At 40.4% G+C, this 25138-nt stretch overlaps 1 protein-coding gene across 9 annotated transcripts in view; it reads left to right on the plus strand.

Annotated features, from left to right (window-relative positions):
* LOC121900143 (inactive N-acetylated-alpha-linked acidic dipeptidase-like protein 2) overlaps window positions 1-25138 on the plus strand; it is a 651762-nt gene that overhangs the window by 30169 nt on the left and 596455 nt on the right. For all 9 annotated transcript variants that reach the window (XM_042416175.1, XM_042416174.1, XM_042416172.1 and 6 more), the window contains 2 exons: window positions 1409-1471; window positions 19719-19852. The gene's annotated coding sequence lies outside the window, so the exon portion shown is untranslated. The remainder of the gene's footprint in view (window positions 1-1408; window positions 1472-19718; window positions 19853-25138) is intronic.

Consider the following 25138-nt stretch of genomic DNA (forward strand, 5'->3'; position numbering starts at 1 on the left):
ATTAATTTAGTGAACCCTGCAGAAACACAAAAGTATCAATATATAGATATAAAAATACTCCATTACAAACAAAATATCCGCATTTAAAATCGTACTTACGTAAAAGTAAAAAAGTATTATGAGCTAAATGTATTTCAGTTATCAAAAGTAAAACTAGAATAGGCCCGTGTCACTGAGATATTATAATGTATTACATTATTAGATTGTTCATTCAAACATTGCGTAAGCAGCATTTTACTGTTGTAGCTCGTCAACATGGAGCTAGTTATAACTACTTAATATGCAGTTCTGTAATTTAGTGGAATGGTTCCCAGTGTATGGGGTCAGGCCTCCTCCAAAGTCTCACAAGATAAATCTGGGAGGTCTTGAGATGATGATGATGATGATGGGATGGGAAAGAGGGAAAAAAACAACAAATCTCCAACAAATCTGTACTTTATTTTTTTTATTTTTTTTTGTGAGATACACAGCTATTTTTTGTGAAATAATTGAGTTTTACCTCTTTGTGCCTCAAACAGTTATTTGAATGCAACCAAATGAAATCAGAGAAGTTTAGAGGGGAGATGTCTGTTTGGTGGGATTGCTAACAACTTATAGTCATACAAAACAGGACAATAGACCCCAACCAGACCATTTATTTTGTAAGAGGTCACAAGCCAAAAAGGTCGAGAGGTATTGCGCTTCATAAACTTATCATATGTTTTGTTTTTTGTAACAACAATCTGAAATAACTAGTAGCTACAGGAATAAAAAATAGAATATTGACTTTTGATTTGTAATCACGTAGAAGTAAAAAGGAGCATAAAATGTAAATACTCAAATAATATGTACAAATGTCTCAATTTTCTCACATAAGTACAGTACTTAAGTAAATGTACTCAGTTACTTTCCACCACTGCAATTCAGTGCTTTACAACCTCAGGTGATGCTTTTTAGGCATAATGCATATTTCAAGTCTTTTTCCAACCTTCCCAAAGCTCCAAATGCTCCAGAATCCTTTTGAAAAAGGCATTTGTAGCATCAAAGGCTTCTTTGACAAAAATAAACCCACAAAGAATGTTTTATCAGAGCACCAAAGAGGGTTAGTGTAGTTTTTCATAGGGTTAACCGTTTCCAAATGGTTGGGGTAGTAGATTGGAAGTGAAGGGCGTGCTCCTGGGCGAGAGAGGGGAGAGCGGATGAGAGAGCGGCCCTAATACGGCATCTCATTACAACCTCTGTCAGGATCCCTCTATTCTACCATCAGCACCCCTTAACTTGGTAAGAGCCCAACTGTCGTTTCGAGTGAGTGTGCTGCCAAGGAGGCATTTACAAATAAATGAAAAATGTCACATTTGATTTCACTCCTCTCGGACTGCGGCGCTTCAGCTTTGTCACAAACTGTCTTTGTTGTTCTGGTCTCTTGCAGGTCCCGCTCCCGGTCGCTGTGGATAGGTTCTGGCAGGTTCAGGCCCTCTGCATCTCTCCCAGGGTAAGCCCGCAGACAATGACCTTCCCTTAATGTTGTTGAAACACTGATTCCTCCTTTTTTTCACTGTTCTGCTTCTCTCATCCTTGTCCTTGAATGGCATGCAAGTGAGCAGGAAGTTGCAGCTGGTTTTGCGATGACGGGGAAATAAAGAGCTGGTAAAATGGCGTGGCATGTCGTTTAGGGAGAGTCAGCGTGGTATCGTCTTTAACCCTTGGCTTTGTGGTTCGCCTGGGATGCCCTCTCTTTTGCTGCCACCGCCACAAAGGCAGGGAATTAAAGACACACTGCACCTTTTTTTGATCTTGTATGTTTGCTGAGATTATTTTACTGTGCATATTCGGAGAGAAATGTCGCTTTGCTTTCTTTCGGCTTGCTTTTTTGTTTCGGGATTGAAATCTTTGGATATTTCCGCAATTTCTAAGCAACGTAATTATTGTAAGATTTTATTACTACGCAAAGAAAATTCCTATTATTAACCGCGATGGCAATAAAATGGTTTACCATCGTTATTGCAGTGAAAGCCTTAATGAAATGAAAGCTTTTATGTTTAATTTTGTTCCATGAAATGTGAAAATGCTTCGCTGAATACTACGAAATACGGAAGAATATTTCGCTGAAATAAATGCATCCGCCTTTTTGTTCCAATGGAATAATTGAACAAATATAATAGGATTTCAAATTTGTTCAGGATGCACAATGTTTACTCTCTCTAGGTCTTTAAAATTACTAAAAATTGTCAGTTTCCTTTTATCACCGTCATTCGTTTTTCTGTGGATTGTGAAGCCATTTTAGGTTGTGCCTCACAGTATTTATTGGTTTGTGCTTACCAAACAGTTTTATAATTGTTTTAAAGCATGTTTAATCTCATAGGCTGAAATCCAGTGCAGTTACAAGGATTTCACTTCAGCTTCATGACACCAACAGTACAGTAATGTCATTCTAAAAACATGCAGGTGAGGTACAATTGTGTGTGCCTCCCCATGTATATATATATATATATATATACTGTATATCCGATCATAGCTACTACAGCCTCCAGCCTCTATCATTACAACATATCCTCAGCATGTTGTTACTGAATGCACCCACACCATATACACATCAAACGCTGGCACTTCTTTAAAGCTCTGTTGTTGGATATAAGGCAGTCTATACATCATTGTGTGATGTTTTAATGGCAAGTTACAAGAATCCATCAGCTCAAAGCGCATCGACCCTGCTGAACCAGCCAAACGCTTGTTCTCATTTTGAAAATCACCGCAAGAAACATCTGTCCTACCTTTTATCAGCCTGCTAATACAGTTGCTTCAAAAGAAAACCTGCACACTCGACACTGTTTCAGATTTCACATCACATCCTGACATATTCATATATATATATATAATGTATGCTTTCATAAGTTGTGACAAGACTCTGTGCTTTTACTTGCCTCTAACAATTCTTACTTACAGTTTTTTGAACAAACATTGGGAAACAAGTTGTGTTGTAGAGAAAACAGTTTTACTCACCTGCTGCTGCCCTTAACCATCTCAGCAGAGCAACTGGTATGAGGGCACTCAATGAAGTACCATTTGTTGCTTGTAGCGTTTTTTTTTTTTTTTTGGTTTCTTTTGAGTACAAAGGCCCCATGCAGGCTTTTTGGAATGGGCTGTTAAGCCTCTTTAGTAACACTTTAAAGAGTGTGTGTGAAGTGGGTGGGATGCTGTAAGGAGGGGGAGATGGACGGCCTGTTAGAAGATCCTAGAGGCAGGACGCCTCTGCAGTTTAAAAGCTGTTAATGATGCATGTCGCTCACCGAGGAGTCAGTGGACCGCGGCCAGCAGGTTTCTTAGACTAAGCGTGTGTGTATGTGTGTGTCTGAGTAGGACACCTGTTGTGCTCTCTGTATCCGACCTTCCATTAGGCGAAGAGGATGAATAACAAGAAGTAAAGCCCTGCGTTGAATAGAAGCGGCACTAGTGTCAGTCAGTGCTTCACTTTTAAAGGTGAAGCTAAAGAGCTGTTGATGTGAAAGGTTGTTGGGGCTTTTAAGTGATCTTATGGAGGTTATTTAGAAATTAGTAGCTGGCTAGGTTGATGCAATTTGGTTTGATTTTCAGTTGTCTTAAAGGCACAGCTGCAACAAGTAAATGCAAATGTACAGTAGGTGCTGTCAGCCTAACTTTATATTTCTAACCATTACCAATCAGAGAAATACACCAGGGATATTACAGCAATAGCCTGGAAGAGGTGTTCCAGTGGGACTCAGGGTTACACACATTCATTTACACTTGGGAGCTGCCCACACAAACTCATTTTACCGGAGCCTGTTGAATAGCTCAATTGGAGCAGTGAGGGGTTAAATTCCAGCCTTGAGGGTACTTCAGTCGTTGTTGAGGCTGCAATTATATAGATTTATAGTCAGCGCACATATTATGGTGTCAATTTTGAGGCTCGAAAACATGCAGTGGCAAGGCAGTGAGGTTTCATGGCAATTGCGTACATTCCTTAAGCTAATTGTTTTCTAGAGTAAGAAACATTAACCGTGAAATACAGAACTGGGAAAGCACGACCCTTTAATGGAACTCAGTGGGAATGTGGTTTGAACCCATGGCCTCTAGCAGTGCAGGTATCTGCGCTATTATACCTCAAATTATGAAAAAACATGGTGGGTTAGAGGTTAGAAGGCATGACCTGTGGTCCCCTGATTGGCACATTATTACTACAGCTTATGTAACCTTTATCTAAGTATAGCCCATTTGTCAGGACTGATTCTATCTATCCCTGCTCTGTAGCATATTTCAGTGCAGTACGGGAAAGACCTTACACATAATGCAAGAAGGAATAAAAAAATATGGGGCCAAGTGTGCAAAAAGAAAAACAAAAAGACTGAAATGCACTTACATGAGATGCACCATTGGGTTTTTATAGGGACTGTAGGGACTACTTCATCATTAGAAAGTAGTTAATTGAAGAGGTTCACAGTGAGATCTATGTATTATCCAGAGAAACAGTGACATGTTACTTTCCCTGTAACATTAGTATCACAGTGACATCAGAAATCTTGGACACAGATATATTAAGAATACTCCACACTCCTGCAACACTGATGGACTCATGATAGACAGTTTACAAAAAATGATCAAAGTTGATGCAGCAGAACCAGATATATGCTATATCTTTTTCATTATATGCATTTTTTCTTCCTTGTAATGTACATGGTGCCCACATTACCCACAATGCAAGTTGACTTGATTCACTTGACTGTATGAATTGGGGTGTGTGATGCTAATAGTGGCTACTGTAGCCTCAAGCAGAGATGAGGAGCAGGCTACAGTGGTCTGGCAACCTTGTTTCTTTCTAATTCCACAACCCCAGATTTTTTTCATTTTCAAACATGTAGTCTTCAGCCCCAACTGACACTGACTCAAGCAACATCACTTGAAACATTATCAAACATACATCAATGTATCAGATTTCATACAACTCCCTCTGCAGCCACAACAAGCTTTATACAACTATTTCACATATGCAGCAGTACAACACCTGAAAACACTTTGGTGTGTAAAATTGGTGGAATTTCCCTTTAAAACCAGATTGCATGGACTTGTAATCACATCTCAAGGTCCATCTAGTAGCTGTTTGGAAGTTTTTGATCATATCACATGATCTTCATCAGAAGAAAAGCTTTATCTAATTGTCATAGATGTTGAAATTTCCATTTTTTTCTGAGGGCCTAAAGAATCTCTCATTCATGTTGGCTTTAAAGGTGAGCGTCAGTGTTAATTCTTGACTTGACTGCATTCACGATAAAACACATGATTCAGGTTATTAGAAGTGTTACCAGTTGCTCTCAAAGCTATTTTCCACTGACAATCCTGAAACTGAGGACATAGACCTAGAGATGGTCTGTTGCTGCTGTATTTTTAACATTTTTTTGACACTTACACATATAGCATCTTCCTTTAAAGCCAGACTATTAAACTTTTAAAAAGAACAACACTATTTTCCTCTTACAAATAAAACTTTGAATTTAAGAAATGAAACACACCCGTGGTCTGGTATGACCAGTAGCTTATGGCAGCTAATTTTAGCTAATGTTAGCAAACTTTGAATCAATTTTTCAGTATAATTGTCATTACTGAATAAGTTTGGTGGCTTTATGACTTTTTGTGTTGCTGTTACTATCAGTTTTAATTGTGTCAGCTGTTTTTAGATTCAGTCTTAGTAATGATATCAAGAGTTCTTGTGAGTTTTAGTCATTAGTCAACTTCTTCCATCCTCCTTCATTTTAGTCAGTTTTTATTCAACTAAAACTAAAACTTATCTGAGGCAAAGAAAACTATTAACAATTCAGTCTACATTTGAGTCTTTAAGTCTATATTTAAGTCTTGTTTTATTCAACACCAAGTATGAGAATTTTAGTTGAATTTAAGGAAAGTGCTTACAGGTTAGATTTTTTTTTTCTTTCTTTTTTAAATGCAGTGTGTGTCTGGTTTGATGTCAAAGAATGTAAGTAATACCTTCAGACATGATACAGTTTCTGCTTAGAATATTTATTTTGAGTTATAACATTACATTAATACTATGAAGATAAAATAGAATTTTAAAAAATGAAATAAAAAAGATATATTACAAATCTAAAAAAGACGAGTACATATTTTACATGGAAATCACACTCTTTTCAATGCCAGCCCAAACTGTATATGGTGACAATGTGAGGATCACATATAAATGACATTAAACATGGAGATGACACTAATAGCACACAGTACATCACTGTCAGCATCGTCATATTTACCATTGATGAAGGCAGATTTGGTCAAAGACATAGCTGATGAATATCATCAAGTATAGTACCACATGCTACGTATTCTTAGTGTTGACAAAGACCTTGGTCAGTTTGTGGAGAGCCTGCAAGTAAGTGTGTGTGAGTGTGTTTGGCATGTGAATGATGAGTTCTATTCACTCAAGGTGACTTTTGAGGAGTCATCCATTTCTCCAGTCATTGTCTCCCATTACTTGCTCCAATGCACCGCTTAGGCTACATACACACAAGCAATCATGGCATGGTATCTGACTTTAATGTATACTTCAACCTATATTGTGGACAGAATACATATAAGGTTAAGTGTTTGAAAGCTTCTCTTGAAAGTAAAGCAACCCTGACATAAAGGACAGGGGCGGACTGGCAACAGAGAGCAGCCCAGGAATTTGCTGTCTAGTGGCCCCAATTTGAGACACCATGTTTGTCGATCAATAAATCATTAATTAAAATAAAAATAAATAAATGTTGGCCTGTTGGCCTCTTCGCCATTAATTTACCAATAGAAGGCAAAAAGTGCTAAAAAAAAAAAAAAAAAAAAAACAACTTAAAAAAAGAAAAACTTAAAACGCAATCTTGGTGCTATAAACACTGTTGCATCTAAGTATCTGTACATCTGAATATTACTCCCCCAAAAATTCATTTCCTCCTGTTTGAGTAGTACATAACATTATATTTTTGTAAGCTGTTTTAAAAGATATACGGCTTCAGAAACCAATGGGCTTGGGGCTGAGAACCAAAGGAAATTGAATAAGTATTGAGAGATATACTAACACTGTTGGTTTTGGTCTTTTCATAGGAATTACTGACAGTTTGAAAAATGTAAAATATGGAGTGCCTTGGTGGCAACATCTCATTTTGAATCAGCCTTTCAATGTTAGTTAGAATTGTTAGCAAATAGCATCTATATGACATGCTAATAATAATTTTTGATTTGATTTTTATCTGATCTGAATGTATTTTTGCAGTTATCTAGTTCCTGTTTCAGCTATTACTTAGTGTCAAAAAGTTTACGTTGTCACTTGTCTATTTGTTGCTTGTATAGGACTAATATAGTAAGTAATGGTATTTCTATTGGTCCTGGAGATAGAGCATTTTTACATATATTTTGTGGTTTGATTGTTTCACGTGGCTGTTCTGATTGTTTGGGACTATAGCTGTCCATGGTGCTGAACATGAAAATGATTGCCTGCTTGCAGGTGCAATGTGATGGAGGAGGGTGCACATCTTTGGTTAAACATTGAAAAGTCAACATATCCTGTCTCATGGTTCAGTTCACCCAAGACATCTTTCCCTAACCGTAAGCACGCGCTATCAGGTGCCTTTAAACCATAAAAAATGATAATCATGATTTAAATGAGTCCAACACACCAATATTTGTGTGAGCATCAAACTGTTCCAAATATTCTATACTAAATAGCTTGCTAACATTATGCAACAGCAGCACAGCAATGGGATTTTATACAGAACAGGGTTTGAACAGAGTTTAGCAATGTGTAAATTGAGTCTTGCAGGCATCCTTGTTCTCCATCTGTTTTATCTGAGGTTGTAACTACAGACTGCCAGCTAGAAATATCCATACTTCCATATTCTGACCTAACAAGGAAAGTAGCATACGTTTTCACACATGACAAAACTGAATAGTATTTGCATGTGAATGAAACACAGGCGATTATAACTGCAGCTAAAGTGTTGATGATACCTTCCTGGAATTGACTTTGTTTAGTGATGCCAGTCAACAGAGAAAAGAAAGCAACAACAGTTTAACAGTTAAAGTTATTTTTACTCCCCCATGGTAAGAATTTATATCATCTCCTGCGTTTCATTTCACAAATATTTTTGTGCTGATTAAAAAGAGTAGAGTTTGTTGCAGCCCATTTGAAAACAATAAGATCCTTAAGTGTCTGGTAATGTGGAATTTGAATAATGTTGTCAAAGCAATGCATATATAGAACTAGGATTGATAATGGAATATGCAATGAAATATATTACCCTCATTGATACTATAATTTCTCCAGATATGATATTTCCTTATGACAGGCATTAAATTGCCAAACTCTTATTTCTCACTCTCATTTGCTTCATTTCTTATACAGAGTTTGTTCATTAATGGCCAATAGAAAAATGAGAACACCAATGCATAAATCTCTAATTCTTTTCACTTTTCTAAAGCAGGTGTCCTTTAATTGTGTGTAGCCAGCACAGGGATGATACCACAGTAACACCTCTGCTGTCTGAGTTTCATGAGCTGCACTAATAAGATCTTCCATGACAACACTGTCAAACACTGTGAGGCAGTCACTGTAATTAGCTGAATGACCATTCAAGAATGATTTGAATGTGAATGGTTTGATTCATTATAATTCTGAATGAGTCACTCGTTTTCATACGTTCTCAACCTGTTCTTACATGGGCTGCCATTTCCTTCAGTGGATAGCTCCTCATTTAGGCAACTAATTTGCATGTTTAAAGTAAGAACATTGACACAAATGTTCGTAAAGTATACTCTATATTGCAAACCAAATGGCTTCAAGAGTATGGTCTGTCAATGACTGTCTACCCTACAAATTATGGCAAAATGACCAAAAAAGCATGTTTTGAAAGCAAAAGAATGAGGGCAAAACTGCAAAGAAGATCTTGTCAGACACAATAAAAAGCTAAAAAAACAGATTTTAAGGCCTCCTTTAAACATTTTGACTGATTCGGCTGATCTAACTCTTTGGGAAGTTCTTACCCACAGTCTGGCTGCAGCCACAGCAAAAACCCTGTCACCTATCAGACTTAACCTGGACCTTTAACATCCCGAGAGACCCCTGATTAATGGACCTGAAGGGCCAATAGTACTGCACAGAGACAGAATTACTTTGAAGGCATAAAGTGTTTCCTGCACCTGCATGTGAGATTTTCTTTGTTTGAGGCAAAAGTTTCACAGTCTTGCACAACAGTACTTTGACACAAAGGTGCACATTGATTGCTTTGGTATCAGACAAAAGCTGCAGCTCCAATCTCTGCAATCAGCAGACTTGTCAAATTTGTAGTCTCCACAGTGTAGTCCTTTTACAACAGCTAAGAGATAAATTAAAGCTATCGCCATACAGTTGGATCTCTCTGAGATGCAGCAAATGAATACAGAAAGTCTATCACTCATGTTCATTGATTTGTTATAGCTGGTGCTGGGATTTGCAGTAATTATAAAAGTGTCAGTATTTTTTAATCCTGTAAGAGGATGGCTTCTGTGTAATTTTAAAGAAAACATTACTACTTAATTACAAACTTTATTTTGGTTAAGATCAAGGTCACATCTCAGTAATCCTGATGGTAAGGATGGTAATTTTGGTTAGTTGGTCTCTGTTGGCTATTCATTGTCCCTAGATGATGAGTCCTATTCATATACTGTATATGTGACATGTGTTTTGCTTGTTTTACTATTTTTTTATTCAGATTTTTATTTAGTGTTATCGTCACATTGTCACTTTTTCAAGTCAGTCATTGTCCTTCCATTAAAGTTTTTCCCACCAGTTTTGTGGTCTGAGAGCAACCCAAATGCTGCACTGTACAGGAATATTTGCCAAAAAAAGAAAAATGAATCTGAAATGTGGTTATGTCTCCAGCTTCCGAGACAAAGCAATTGCAGTATGGTTTTGCCATCATGCCCAAAAAGTTGGATTCTCCATATCTCATATTTCCTGCAATTTTTTGCTGACGCTGAATTAGATTTGTTGAGAAGCAAGTTCTTTAGAATATTGCAATTGCTGAAATATTGCAGGAAAAACAGAATTTGTATAAAAGATTTGCTTTGAGCCAACGAATCAGATGATTTTATTTGCTATTTCATTATGGTTCAGGAGCTACTGTAAGGGGCTCTGAGATACAGATCCTTTTTAGAGCTTCACAAAGGGTTTTCATTCCATCTGCTTGAACTCATAACAGCAGCAGTAGTGATGATAATAATAAAATGATCAACAACTTTGACAAAAATTATTCTCCAATAGAGCAAAATAATATCTGTCTTTTTATTCTAAGAGATGCTGTTGTGACTGCAGTTTTGTGCAGGTGTCTTTCTTCCTCTTAATGAATAATGAAGGGCCCAAACTGGCCCAGGGGGAGTATGGCACTGCTATCGTAAGGGTTCTTTGATGTTTGGAGGAGGTCCTGTGTTCTGCACTTAACTGGGGCATGTTTGAGGCTTTCTAAAGGAACTTTGATGCATGAAACCCAGAACCATCTCAAAACATGGTCTCATATACAAAGAGGTTTTACTCTGGAAGCTTAATAGAATAGCAAAGTCAGGGTTTCAGGTTCAGGAGGTTAATTTGACCACTGTAAATTTGAATTTGATACCTTTTTAATATGATAACCTCAATGTCCCTCAACATAGCAGTGTAGAATGACAGGTGGTTAGTGAATGGCTCCAAATATGAAAGTACAAAACACTGTAAAAGGGTTGTTAATAGGCATGCACAAACAATCTGATGTCATCACGAGGAGAGAGTAGAGGTAACATTGCAAACAGAGCTCTCAGAGCAGGTTGAAGCCATGACTTTTGACTTCTGGGGAGCATTTACATAAGTTCACCTCAAGTTTTGTAACTTGGACCGTGTTTAACATAGACATCCGATATTATAACAGTATAAAAATAAGAGAAAATCACAAAAAGAATGTTATGTCCTCTATGCACAAATGCTTGTACATTTGAATTTATATGAAAGAGGCAAGTATTTTCCAAGAGTTTCTCATCTCTTGTTTGTGCTGATGATTCAACAAGGTGCATTTATGCATATTATCTTATGCATAGTGCTAATGAATGATTTTACACACACCTTTGAATCAGAGAATATTAATTAACCCTTTGCACCCAATGGACACAATTTGCATCGATAAGCACACTCCTTCTCAGTCACAACTCAGTAAAATCTGAACACACACATACACGATACACTCTTGTTAGATTCAATGTGAAGATAGCTTTAAATATGTTCAGTGTCCTGATCACAGATAAATGTCTATATCAAAACAATCGACTTTGAAGTACATTTTTAAAAAGACGCTCCTCATAACTGCAGTTCTTTACATTTTTATTTTTCATCAGTGTCACAATAATCAAGTGATAGTTGTCTGTACATACATGGTCACAGAGCAAACTGGAACTGCTAATAGTTCATTCAGCAAGAGTGTAAACAAAACAGGGCTCAGGTGTAGCCCACAGCTACTTCACACACTCACATACTCCATGGCAACACCCCTTTTGCCTTTATCCCCCCAAAACATTATGGAAAACTTAGAACTAGATTATACCTAATAAAATACCTAAATAAATGAATAAATAAATAACAACAAGAGTAACAAAATCCATTATCTTTTTCCAGTTGATCTATCTTCTTTTCTGACATCACTAAGGCTCAGAATGTCCTATCAACATGGCTCTTGTATTTCTGGAACACTGACACTCTCTTCTATCCATTAATATACACACATTTTCTCTGTGTTGAAAACCTGTGGACAGGGAAAAAGCTTGTATCATTTTGAATTGCATAAAACAATTTATTTTTCATTAAAACTGCTCTAAAGTATGTATAATACAACTCACATGCACACTAGTAGCATTTCTGAGTAGCCCAACTTATACAGGAAATAACTGGCTAAGACATGCAGTAACTCTGCTGGAAGCTTTTAAATAAAGGGATTGAAAACCAAGCAAAAAAGCCCAGGGTTCAAAGGGTTAAATTATTTACAAAATGCAAATACAATTTCATATTTTCAATGATACATACTTTTAGTATACTGTAATGTATTTTACGTATCATATTTATCTGTATTCTGTAATGCCTGATTATTCATGTTAATATATTCAACACAGACAACTGACTTCACCTCCTGAAGCCTTTCTTACGTTCTTGTGTGACAGACTCCTGATTGCACATGCAGAGCAATTTGCCTCGCCAGAATTATTGAGAATTGTCAAGGAGGCATTCTTTGTCACCATGTATGACAAGCTACAACATATCAATGCCATAATCTCCCTCACAAAAAGGTTAGCTTTGCATTATAATTGCCTCTGACATTTCCCACTTAAATTGCACACAGGAGTGAGTCATGCAGGTGGGATCAGCAGTGTGCAGGCTTGCAGTGTCTTTCAGAGTCCCTCTTGTCCATTTACTTTCACTTTTGTGGTTTAACCAGTCCATGGAGAAGATTTAGTCATCAGATAGTGCTTCTACCTCTGTCAATTTCTGCAACTGGATCCTAAATATCTTCATGTGATCAGATCGGCTGTTTACGGTAGCTGCTGCCATGTCATAATGTCATATTGTGACTGCTTGCCTGTTTGTGTCGAACCTTTGGGTTGGAATGTCGACCTCCTGCATGTCACCCTGAGCCACATGCTTGCTAGGCTCTCCCTGCACTTTCTCTGCTCTCTTTGCTCTGTTTCTTTCTATCTTTTCCTATCAATTTCCCCTCTCCTACCCAGTCTCTTCTCGACCTTATCGCATCCTACAATGACACATAACTCAGCAGCACACCTGCGATCCGTGACAGCTGAGCCCCTGGCCTGGTGCAGCGCTGTCACTCAGCTAGCTAACTGCCATTAAACAGCATGACCCTGCCGCCCCATTAGGCTTGAGTCAGATGGGAGTGTCAAACCATTCCCCCATGCACCTCGCTGTTTGGTGCTGCTGTGCAGATGTGGTCCTGGTAGTATTAAACCTTAAGCCCGAGAGGCTTTTTGTTTTACAGTGGCATTAGAGAGGCTGAGAGCCATTGTTAAGACAAGTCAGGTTTGTTTATGTTGCTCCTTAAATCCTTGAAATACTGCAGGAGGTTAAATGAAAGAATAAAAAAAAAAAAGAATGACATGGTGACAGGCAAAAAGTCCAAACAGGATGGCAAACACTGACATACAACCTAATATGACATATCATTCTAGAGTAGTGATTTGTAGGCAGTTTTAGAGTTTGTGATGTTGATTTACCATTTTTGTGGTTTAGTCTGCTGGCATTATGCTGTTGGTAAAGTTGTCACATCGGCAAAAGAGCAATCACTCTTTAGTCTTAATTTATATCCGGAACAACCAAGTACAATTTTCTACTATTGCCTCACATTATTTGCTCAAATCTGAACCCTGGGAGTGATTTTTAGTCTGTGTTTATTTACTCCAAACAGCCAATGGTACCAAGATGTTAGATGCAGGTATAGCTAGCAACTTTCACACCAGCCATGAGTGTGTGTGCAGTGTGTGTGTGTTTACTCTCTTTATTAACTAGAGTCATACAGTTTTAGGAAGAAATTGACACATTTTCTCAAATTGAAACATTTTCAATGCATTTACTCTCTTTTTGTGTTACCTAGAGTGAATTAGCCTGTTTTCATCCACTTTCATCTTTGCTTTGACTTTGTATGCAATTGCTCCATCACTAAAATCCGCTTTGCATTCAGCCTGAGCACACATTAAGAGAGGTTGTATCCATTAAAATGTTTTTTTGAAGTTTTGAGCATCTGAAAATGATCTGTGAATCAGTATGCCTGCCATATGCAGACATGTTCAAGAGGACGTGACATTATTAATTGAGCACCAGTAACATTTGTATGGGTTTTTTTTGGTCTTTTCTGATCCATGTGTACCCTGCAGTGTGTTTATTAGCTACTATGACATGGAACAAAGACCTCTGGATTTGAACCATTGTGATACCTCTGCTCTTTTCAGCCCCGCTAGTAGCATCTCTAGCGATGGCAATGTCGAGTGGTCGGTCAGTTGGACCACAGTGGGAGGGGTCTTTACCCGCCTGCCTGTAAACTTGGGAGATGCACTCATAAAGCCAATTAGCTAGGCACTTCTTGGACAGGATCACTCCCTCTCTATAGCACATGAACAGCTGTTCAGTGCACTGAAAGGCAGCTGTGCATTCAACATAACATGCCAATGCACGTACTTGGCATAATAGATGTAATTTTGCCTCCCTGATGTCCCCATGGGGTGGCTAAATAGATCTCAACCTAAATGAACTCCTTATGTTCTTGGGAATAAAAAAAGGCTTTGGCTTTGAACTGACGGGGCGCATAATTCACTCACTCTCTCAGCTTAGGTCAGTGCAAGCAGCAAAGCTGACAGCTTCGGAGAGGAGCACTCCACAGGCTCACAAGACTCACTCACCAGGGCCTCAAGCACCAACTGTAGTAGTTCCCACTGGGGGGCAGAGACACACAGAAATCACTGCTGTATACACTTTAACAGTGGCATGAGACAGCCCCTTTTCCACCAAGTACTGTAGAAAGGAGAGAACCTCTCCCACTGCACATGCAAGCTCCTTTCCCCACACCAGCATTGAAATCCCAACCACTTTGCTTTGTAGCAAGCAATGGTGGATTCTCCTCCCACTGACTAGATGGTCTGCACCACTTGTTACAGTCCAGCCCGCATCATCCTGTTCCTCTCAGGAGCCAAGCCTGGAGAGGTTTCCCCAATGTGGGCAACGTGCCTATCGAGCCCACCTCGTGAGACAGAGCTCCCCACACTTGTGGAATGCCCACAACTGGGCAATGGACCCTGTCGAAAGATGCTGTGGGGACCCCCAGTAACGCAGGTCCTTCTACATTGATGAGGGAATGTTCACCAAGTGATGCTTGCGCTTCTTGGGATCCAAGTGCAGGCTGGCGAACCACTGTTGCAGGAGCTTGTGACAACTGGATGGCTCACCGCCATGAGCCCCAGCCCCTGCATGACAGTCAGAGCTGTCACTGCTGCTCCCCGCCGTAGTCTGAGGGCTGCCTGCTGCAGGGCCATACATCTGGGTTCTGACAGAATGGCCCACAGACTGAGCAAGTCGAGCACAACTCCCAGATACTACGCCTGCTGGTGTGGCTGGGGGGCAGTCTTCTTCTAGTTGATGACAAAAACTAACTGTATGGCTGTATGGAAAATGGCCCATTCTCTGGATTTGGCCATGACAATGAGGTCGTCTAAGTAAAAGAAGACCCTCATGCACTGATCATGCAGCAGTTGCAGTGCTGCATCCACACACTTGCTGAATATGCTCCCTTGCCAGAGAGTAGCCAAACTCTGCCTGTTGATGTCTTAGGCTATCACCTGAAAGGCCAAATGCAGCAACTTCCTGTGTTTCGGCACCACCTTGACATGGAAATAAGCATCTTTCACGTCGATGGTGGTGAAATAGTTGTCTGGTTCAACCAGTTCCAACAGTGTCCTGATGGTTAGCATGCAAAATATCTTTCAGGCGATACATTGGTTCAGAGTGTGGAGATAAAAAATGGGTCTGAAAATTCCCGTCTTCTTTGGAACCAGGAAGTATGCAGAGTAAAACCCCTTCTGTCTGTCGTGAGTGGGAACGATCAAGACGGCCTGTCTTCTGTCCTTTTGGTAGGATAGATTTATCTCCTTGATGCCCAAGAATGGAGGAGGAACACAGCAGAACTGGAATGAATAACCCAGTCTCATATTCTTCATAAAACTGTGCCGGAGGATGGGCGACCAGCTGGGGGTCAGCAGCCAGAAAGCTGTGATATTCAATTGGGCACTTTCCGCTGCCAGACCTTCCATAAATGGGAGATTGGCCCATGGGCAGCCGCTTTCAAAAGGGCTGAGTCGATGGAGCGGTCTGTGAACACATCATTGACAGCGTTAGATGTTGTGCCAGTGCACCCTCACCCTCCGTATTTCCCACAGAAATAACCGGAGGGGAGCGGAGCAGACTTGATGTCTCCTCTCCTCAGTCTGTGTGTGGGCCTGGGGCGTTACTCTCTGAGGAAGAAGTAATGCCACTGGCTGCACTATCGTCAAACCAAGCGATGAGCTGTGTATGCTGGTCCCATGCAGAGCAGCAAAAACAGCAGGAGACAGTCTGCTGACTCTCAGCAGACATGAAGCATCCTCTCCCCGGTCAGTGTGTGAGCACGAGGTATTGTGCCTGTGTAAGGATATAATGCCACTCGACCCTCACCGTTACTCGAGGAACACAGTGAGAGACAGATCTGCTTTTGAGCATCCTTATGTCTGGCAGGATGTGTTTCTTCCTCACAATCTCGCGCGTAATGTAGCGCTCATGAATGAGCTCAGTGCTGAGCTTTTTCCAGCTAGCTCAGCCTGTAGCTGATTCAGACTGCCTGCCGTCTGCTTCCCTCACTGAGGGAAGAGAGGCAGGGGCTCCAGCTGAGTGAATGCTTTCTCATTACGCAGCCTCTGTGGCCAGCTGGATGAAGCAGGCTGGGCCGCTATCATCACAGCGTCATGGAGGGCCGGAGAGCTGGAAGAGGGGAGAGTGGAGGATTTTGCTGTTTGGTGGAAAATGTAATTTGTTTTTATTAAAACATTTTAATCATTCTTTGAACATGAACATGAACAGTGGTGGGAGGGGGCGGTGAACTCCACTGGCACATCCAGGGGAGGGCTGTTGAACATAGCCCTCGCCAGTGTGATGCCCCCTCCCACTGACCGTCATTTCTGCTCCGCTGACTTTCCCCATGCATATGCCAGCTTTTGCGGGGGTCTGTCTGCATTCTTTGCTCTAGCATGGGCAGCTCCACAGTCCCAGGAGGGCCACTGTTACGGTGTCTCCATCGAGGTGGTCTGGGAGGTGGCCAAGCTGGTGGGGGCTGATGGTAGTTTACCCTGCCTGCACACTGTCCTCCTCGCCGTGGTGTTGTGGCAATGCACCTTGTGTCCTTTCTCTGGCTAGAAGAAGGCATGAGTGGCAGGTGACAGTTCAGCTGTGCCCTCTCCTCTTCCAGCCTCTTGAAGTGCTGAGTGACAGAAGAAATGGACCCTAGAGCCCGCCCAGAGCTATGGGAGCTCCCAGGAGGTCTTCTCTGTCCTTCCTCTGTAAGGCGCTGAGTTCCAGCCACACATGATATGAGCCAACTGTGGCAGGGGACATAACATGCCCTGCAGCAGTAGCAACACCCAGAACCAGGTTCTGAATCTGGCCCAGAAAATCGTATTCCCGGATTGTTAGCTGCCACAGCCAGCTGTGCACCCAGTTGGAATATTTTTTTCAAAATTGCCAGCATGTCCCTATCCTGCACCAGCAGAGGATGCAACTTCCTGCTTGCCACCCAGCCAGGAGGGCTGTGAGGGCCTCTTCCAGGTGGGGCACACTGGGACAGCCTGTCTCTGTGTGGCCCTGCACTCTCAGGAAGGAAACCAGTCCCACAACTGCTGACTTCATTTTCAGTGGCTACTTCCAGGATGCTTTGACAAACTGCAAAATATCCAGGAGAGGAGGCAAAACAAAGGCCAGTTGAGCCAGATGAGTCGGGCCGTAAAAGCTTTCATGAAGCCAGCTGACCGGTTTTGGCAGGATGGTGGCAGCAGAGGGAGCCCTGCATGCTCTGCTGCCATGGCCATAACCTTTGGAAAATAATGGTGGTGGTGGCAAATGAGGTCTGTGGCAGATTTCCAAAGGTCAGCAATGTCGCAGACACAGACAAGAGGTTGTCATCATCGTCCATTGGTCATCCAAGCTGCTTAGAGAGTCTCAGCCAGGGCATCCAGCGGCAGTGGACGGCCCCATGAAGCCGTAAACTCATCTTCACCATGAAGATCAATCTCGAGCTCTGGTTCACCCTCGTTGCAGCGGAGTGAGATGTCACACAGCCGTAAATGGTCCCACCATTGCCAGCGTTGAGTTGAAGAAAGTGCCCAGGAGTGCACGCAGGGTTATGGTTACATCATGCCGCTCTCTGCGTGGTCCCGTCCGAGACACTTGAAGCAGGAGAGCTGCCCAGTGGCAGTGAGGAGACCGGGGCATGACGGGCAGAAACAAGCTTGGAGTGGCAATCTATAAGCTGATTCCAGTAACACTGAAATCTTTGTGGGACGCACGTAATCGGTAGCCGCATCCTGATTAGCTGATTATGTACATGCAGATTTCAGTGGGCAACTGTGTGTGTGATTGGAGGAGAGTATTACCCATAGAGTCCAGTAGAGGGTGGAGTCTGTGTGAGATAGAACGGCCTGTTTCCGACAGAGGCTGAACTGAGGGGCTGCATAAAGAGCCAGCATAAGATAAATAAGGATTCAGTAACACTTTCTATGAAGCCCATGTCTATAATGCTTTATAAACATGCTTATAATGCATTAAATTCTGCTTACAATAATCATAACACAGTATAAAGCATTTTATAATGACTTATAAGGTAAAGTGTCATAATGCTTCACAATTGCTGACATTTATTTTGCAAGGATCATGGTGTATTATAATTCTCATAGTTGATTCTCATAGATAATTCTCATAATTATGAATCATTATGATTCTTGTTCTTATAACTCATTAGAAAATGCTTATAATGTGTTATGATTATTGTTATAAAATTGCGAATATTCATGAGTGCTTATAACTGTAATTATACAATGCTATAAGCAGATTATAATGCATTATAAGTATGTTTATAATGCATTATAGACATGGGCTTCACAGAAAGTGTTACCAAAGATTTTTTTAAACTGTAAATCATGGAAAGCTACTCTAGTTGAGACACAGAATAAAAATGTAAAGCTGGAAATTAACATGATAGGTCTCCTTTAAGGCCAGATTTACTGTCAGTAGCATTTTTCCCTAAACACGCGTGCTGTATTTATCAGACGCAGCAAGCTGGAGTCACAGTGTGTGTGTGTCATTTGTGACATTGCATACATATTTAAGGGAGGATCACAAAAATAATAGGAGAAGTCATGTTAACAGAAGTTGATCCCATATCCCATGAATTTAGTAATATTATAATGTAGTATAGTTGAAACATTGCCAAAGTTAGTGTTTAGTTATCAAGATCATTAAGTAATTATATCTGGTCTGAGATCATATAGGTGTAGTCACACTGCTGAACTTTGCCTATACTTTGCCTCCTTCACTCGCAGGGAATGAGTCTGGAGGTCAGTCCCAGAATCACTTGCTGTCTTATACACTTTCATTTATTCTCTGATTTATTCTCTGGTAAGCACTTCAAGCAGAATATGTGCTAACCATTCTGCTCAGTTCAATTTTATTTGTTCACAGCTGTGGTTATGTACTGTATCATTTTTTATGCATATGTAAATTGGCTGTTCCACATTCATTTCCACCAATTACCTTCTCATCGGTAGGTAATTAGTATTGATGATGAGATGTCACCTTTTGCAGTCACCCTCTGTTTTCAGAGGCAGAGATTTGAACAACGTTGATGAAATAACTTGAAGAGAGTTATGAGGCAATACTGCTATATTATATTAGTGTACACACGATGTGAAGAATAATACAGGAACACTGGCTTAATAGAGTTTCACCCCCTCCTGCTCTCTGAACCACCACAATTTGTCAGGCCATTGACTTTCCAAGGTGTCAGAGGGATTCCACAGTGTAGCTGGCCAACAGGTCAGATGCTTCTAACAGCGGTGTAATATTGGCTGGTGGTGGATCTCTACTCTGAAAAAGCTTGTTGTTCCAATGTATCTCACAGATGCTGTCTTGGACTGAGAACTGATGACTTGGCAGTCCACTTCAGTGAGCCGAGAGCACATCATGTTCACAGGACCATTCCTGGACAAGCTTATCCTTGAGGTGTGAACAGGAATGCAGTAGCACAGATAAAAGGTGAATACCTTGAGATAATGATATTTAACAAGCCAAACAACCACCACATAATCCAGTTGTACACATTTTCTATGTGCATACAAGCTAATTACCACTAATTGCTTCATAATGAGTTTACAGGTAAATATGAGTGTCGATTTTAAAAAGTGTACACTTCTCATCTGACTGTGGATTTCAAAGCATACAAGTGTAGCTTCTTCAACAACTCCACCCTATGCAGTCATAGTCACTGCTACAATGAGCAATGGCCAGCGTCACATCCCTGATGGAGGTATAGCTGAGTTATAAAACTAATAGGGAGCCATAACTTCTAGGGGTGAGCAATAACAAATACACTTTTTGAGGCTATAAATATCTCTAATGTTCTGATTGCAAATAACTGCATCCATAAATCCACTTTGAAGTCAATTAAAAAAAAAGAGACCGCTCATCCTTCCAGTGATGGTTGTCCATGGTCACAGTGCAAATTGGAACTGCTAATAGTTATATGCTTAGTTCAACTTTTCATGGTGCAAATTAGCCAGAATGTAAACAAATCTAAGCTAAAGAATTGAGGCTCAGATGCAGCCCACAGCTAACTCACACCCACTCGATGGCAACATTACTCCTTACCTGTATCCTCCAAAGCACTATGGGAACTGTAGTTCCAAAACTTAGAACTAGAATATCCCCAGTAAAATATACAGAATAACAAAAGGAGTGACTGATCCAGTAATCTTTTCTTCGGTTTGTAATATAATTCTTATAATTTTAGCATTACTCAGGATCAGAATGTCCTGTACACATGTTTATCAACATATTCCTCACCTCTATCATTCATATGCAGATATTTTCACTGTTGAAAAAAATTTAGGGATTGAAAAGTAAACAGAAAAGCCCAGAGTTCAAAGCTTTAATTACTTTATAAAATAAATATTAAAACCCAGGACAATAAATTATAAATTACAAAAAATATGTGAATTCTCTTAATTCGCACTCAGCAGCAGCAGAGAGGCAAAGAGTGCATGTACCAAGAGCTATGTTTGACTGCCTGCAGCATTTACGCACCTCTAACTTGACAGATCCTTTTCTTTTCTTTTTTTTTGACTCCGGTATTGATACTGAAGACAAAAGTTTGCATTGGTAGTAAGGATACTTGGGATATCAGTCTGTTCATCCCTCATACACAGTTAGCTTATGAACAACAATTTGCTTTATGTTCAGCTCAGTGTTATTAGTAGAACAGTTTAAAATGTTACATTAAAGTAAAAACCTCATGACAACAAATTTGTATTGTCACAAATATCAACATCATAAGGTGATTTCCTCTGCTATGAAAAGTATAGTTAAGTAAATTTGAATGATGTCTAGTCTGATCATTTGAAGTTTTTCAACACAAAGAGCCTAGCGAGAGGCTACCAAAAAGTATTGGACCAATACAAGGGGTGTAATGATACTCACTTTTCACAATTTATGTTGTATACATGCTAAGATGTAGACCAATTAAAGTTGGGCAGTTTTGGTTCATAGGGCATATCAAACCAAAGAAAGTCACATACTGAACCTAACATCCTGTACCAGGCAGTTTGAGATCAACGTGTCTATGGTTACACCCCTAACTTTTGACTTTTAACTCCTTTGGTCACGTGACCTTTCTCATACTCATTGTAGCACTCCCTCAAGAGTCTCTTCCATACACAAGAAAAATACATACACCTAATGCCTTTACATGCAGTATGTTGCTTTCTGGACATTACCTTTCAGGTACCTGTTTCTCTGTCTTCATATGCAAAGTTGTCTTGTGCAGCTGTAAAACTGCAAATTTTGAGTCAGCCTACTTAAATGGTTTGTTTTTAAAGATGAAAGGAAAACATTCATGTGAAAGTATGTACCAAAATACCATATTGCACTGTCTACAGATTGGTATCACTTCAACATCCCATTCTATTTAAGGCCACTTGTGGTGGTCATCTGGAAGCAAAACAGAAACCACTTAGAAATTCGGACTGAGACAGAATCATCTGACCAAGCAGAGATATTTTGAATTCACCTCACTTTGCTACACTAAATGTATTCCCTTTTAATATTGCTGCTTTAAAACCACTAAAGATGTAAGAGTTCGGCCTGAAACTCTGGAGCTGCCTGCACTCTGTAGCACTCTAATGCTTCACAGTCCCTGAGGGACAGAGCAGGAGTTCAGTTTCGGAAAGAAAGAAATAGGAATAATTAGAGATGGGGAAGAAGAGAGCAATAGGCAGGCAGCTGGAGATGTGAAGAAGTACACATAAAGGGTAAGTGCAAAATAAAGAAAAGAGGGAAAGAAAGGCATTAATCATATTTGGTCTCTGAAATAGCCACAGCACGCAGCTGCACCTATGCTGGAGATTCTTCATGGTAATAATAGAGACTTTGCATTTGCATCACAAGTCTCCTAGCAACCACAGCTGGCACCATCATGGAGGTCGACTCTAATGGCTCAGTTAATGAATAAATTGTTCTTGGAAATGGTAGTTGAGACTAATTGGTTTGCCACCAGAGCTGAAAGCAAATGTCAAATATGTCATTGTCTGTGTTTGGACCAAGGAAGTATTATTTTTATGAAGCTGAATCAAATTAACTGGATCTGGAAAAACTATGGCCAGAAAGATCAAAAGGATCAAATTTGGCCTCTCCACATTAATCCTTTGCAGAAGTAGCTAAGTTCAAACAAAGGCTAACTATAAAAACTGCAAAAAATACTATCTGAAGTTTTCTTTAAATGATAGCCATTGGAAGAAAACCTCAGGTCAAACGCATAAAGCAGAGATGTAGCAAATTCAAAATGCTTCATCTATGTAATTGGGAACAAAAGACTGTGCCAGAGTTGCAGAATTCATCAGAAGGGAACCCAGAATCTAAAACTGGAGCAATTTAAACCACTGAATGGATCCAGTTTCTCAGCTCTGTGATTCCATTCATTGACTGTCAAATGCTCCTTGACAGTTGTTAATGATGTTGGAATTCAGTATTATCTCCAGAGGATGAATCCAAATGACTTTTCTGAACCCCTGATTTTTACTGTAGCGTTAACCTGAGGTTAATATTTTGTGTGAAATGTCCCAAAAGCTGTTGGATAGATTGGCATAAAATTGGGTAATGATATTCAGGGTTCCCAGATGATGAATCCTAATGGCTTTGGTGATTCTATGACTTTTAATCTGGTGCCATCAGTGGGTCAAAGTTTTTCATTATTCAGTAGAACATCATTTAGACAGCCAATATCTCTACATTGGTTCAGGGATATAAGGTACCTTTACATAAGCACAGAAGGGATTTGTTTGCAGACTGGATTGACTATCTGTTCAGACTGACATAAAGAGATATCCTTGAAGCTCTTGCATTCAGGGACACCATTATCCTGATATATTTACATTAAATCCTGTATGTTATATATGTATACATATGTATATATGTATATATGTTGCTCCTCCTTTGGGGATCATTCTTGTCGTAGTAAGGTTTATTTCTACACTGCAATCATGTACTGTATGTGTCAAGCATGCCAAAAGGCCATTTCAGGCACCATATCACTCATCAGAAGAAAACAAGAGTCAGATTTGACCCCTAGAGACTGTGGCTGAGGGGGCCATCAGGTGCCATGATGCGTACTGTGGATACCTATTTGGAATAAAGGAGATTATTAGGCACTAAGAGGATTGGCTGGTGAGAGGCATAATGTGGGACAAGCCTTTCTCTCTCGGGGGACCAGATAGCACACAGGGAGATGATCAATGGCAGAAGTGGAGATAGTGGCATTGTTTAGAGTGAGATTAAACAGATTAACACCAGTGGCTGTTTCCTCCAAGGCTGCTGTTAGGCCTTTTTAAACTCCACACTTCTTAAGTATCTCTAGGTTCAGCAAAGGGTTTTGCTTTAGATATGAGCTCCCAATTCTCTTAAGGCTTTTCCTCTTTCCGTTTTTTTTTTTTTTTTCCAAGAGTCTGTGAGAATGTTCACCTGAGGCAGCTGTTCAGCTTTTTAGTTACCTGACCCCCTTTAAGCCCATATTTAGCCAAGCTTACCTTCCTCTGCGGAGCAACAAATCCTGTGGAACATTTCTAATTTGACGGGGGGGAGAAGGTGGCTGGGACATTGTCTAAAAATAATGTTTGCTGGCTGGAACATCCCATTTAACAACACTTTTAAAAGTCCTCCAGAGAAAATCGAAAGCGGGAGGAGGGGAAGGGGATGGTGCTTGCCTCACAGAATTGTTGTGGTTATCAGTTGGGCATTCTTTGATAGAAAAGGAGTGTGGATTATTATTGTAGAAGCACCAAGGCTGTTTTGTCCCTTCCTGAGCTCACCGATAGCCATCAGTGCCTTCACTAGCCTGTCGATGCTGCTACCTTGCCTCTGGAGCTGTCTGACACACATCAACACAAGCAAGGCAGACACAAACACACACGTGAAGTAGCAGATGGAATAGGTCAGAGTGTAGAGCTAGAGTGAAATAATGGGGCAGAGCAGGGCATAGTATGTACTCTACATTTTAGATATCAACCGAGCCTGGTTTGTCGATAATGCTTGACACAGCAGAAGTCATATGCAGTATACTGCATATAGATGAGTGTCAGGATGACGCCTGACTCCCTTTCTCCCCCTTGAGTCTCTCTTCCCTCAGCCCCTGCATTTATTCTTATTTAACTTTTTTAAGGCTCTGTCATTCCCCAATCCCTCCTCCAAATGCCGTCAGAGTTTCTTGCCCTTTTCCAGCCACCTGAGCTCCTCCTTGCACACCTGTTCCTCACTGAACCACACCTGTCCCTTGTTCCTTCTTTAAGTCCAGTGTATATACCAGCCACTTTTTTCCCATTCCCATTTGCTAGTCAGCTAATGTTGCTTTACTGTCATTGCCTGTCACTTTACCTGTTCTTTTTCCTGTATCTGTCTGCCTATTAACTGCTCCCACATTTAAAGACCAGCTGCCCGTCTGCAGCGTGCCCTCCTTCCTCTTCTCTGACTTTTTTTCCTATTTTTTTTTTTTTTTAGGGCCCAAGCATGAAAGCGCCAGGGACATATTGTTTTTGTAAGTAGTAGTAGTAGTAGTGATATCATTAATATTATTCCCCCATGCCATTGCATTTTTTAGTGGCTGGGGATGCTCGAAAACTTAGGAAAATTGGCACACATGTCGTCAGAACTGGCGAAAATTGCAAAGTTCTATAGTGATTAGGCTCGGGCGTGGCTAGCGGGCTCCATACCGCCCCCAAGTGCACGGCCAATTTGGAACAAAGTTTCTTTGATGTGAATTTAATTCGGTGGGTTCAT

The sequence above is a fragment of the Thunnus maccoyii genome, chromosome 7 (assembly GCF_910596095.1).
Source record: "Thunnus maccoyii chromosome 7, fThuMac1.1, whole genome shotgun sequence".
Classification (NCBI taxonomy): domain Eukaryota; kingdom Metazoa; phylum Chordata; class Actinopteri; order Scombriformes; family Scombridae; genus Thunnus; species Thunnus maccoyii.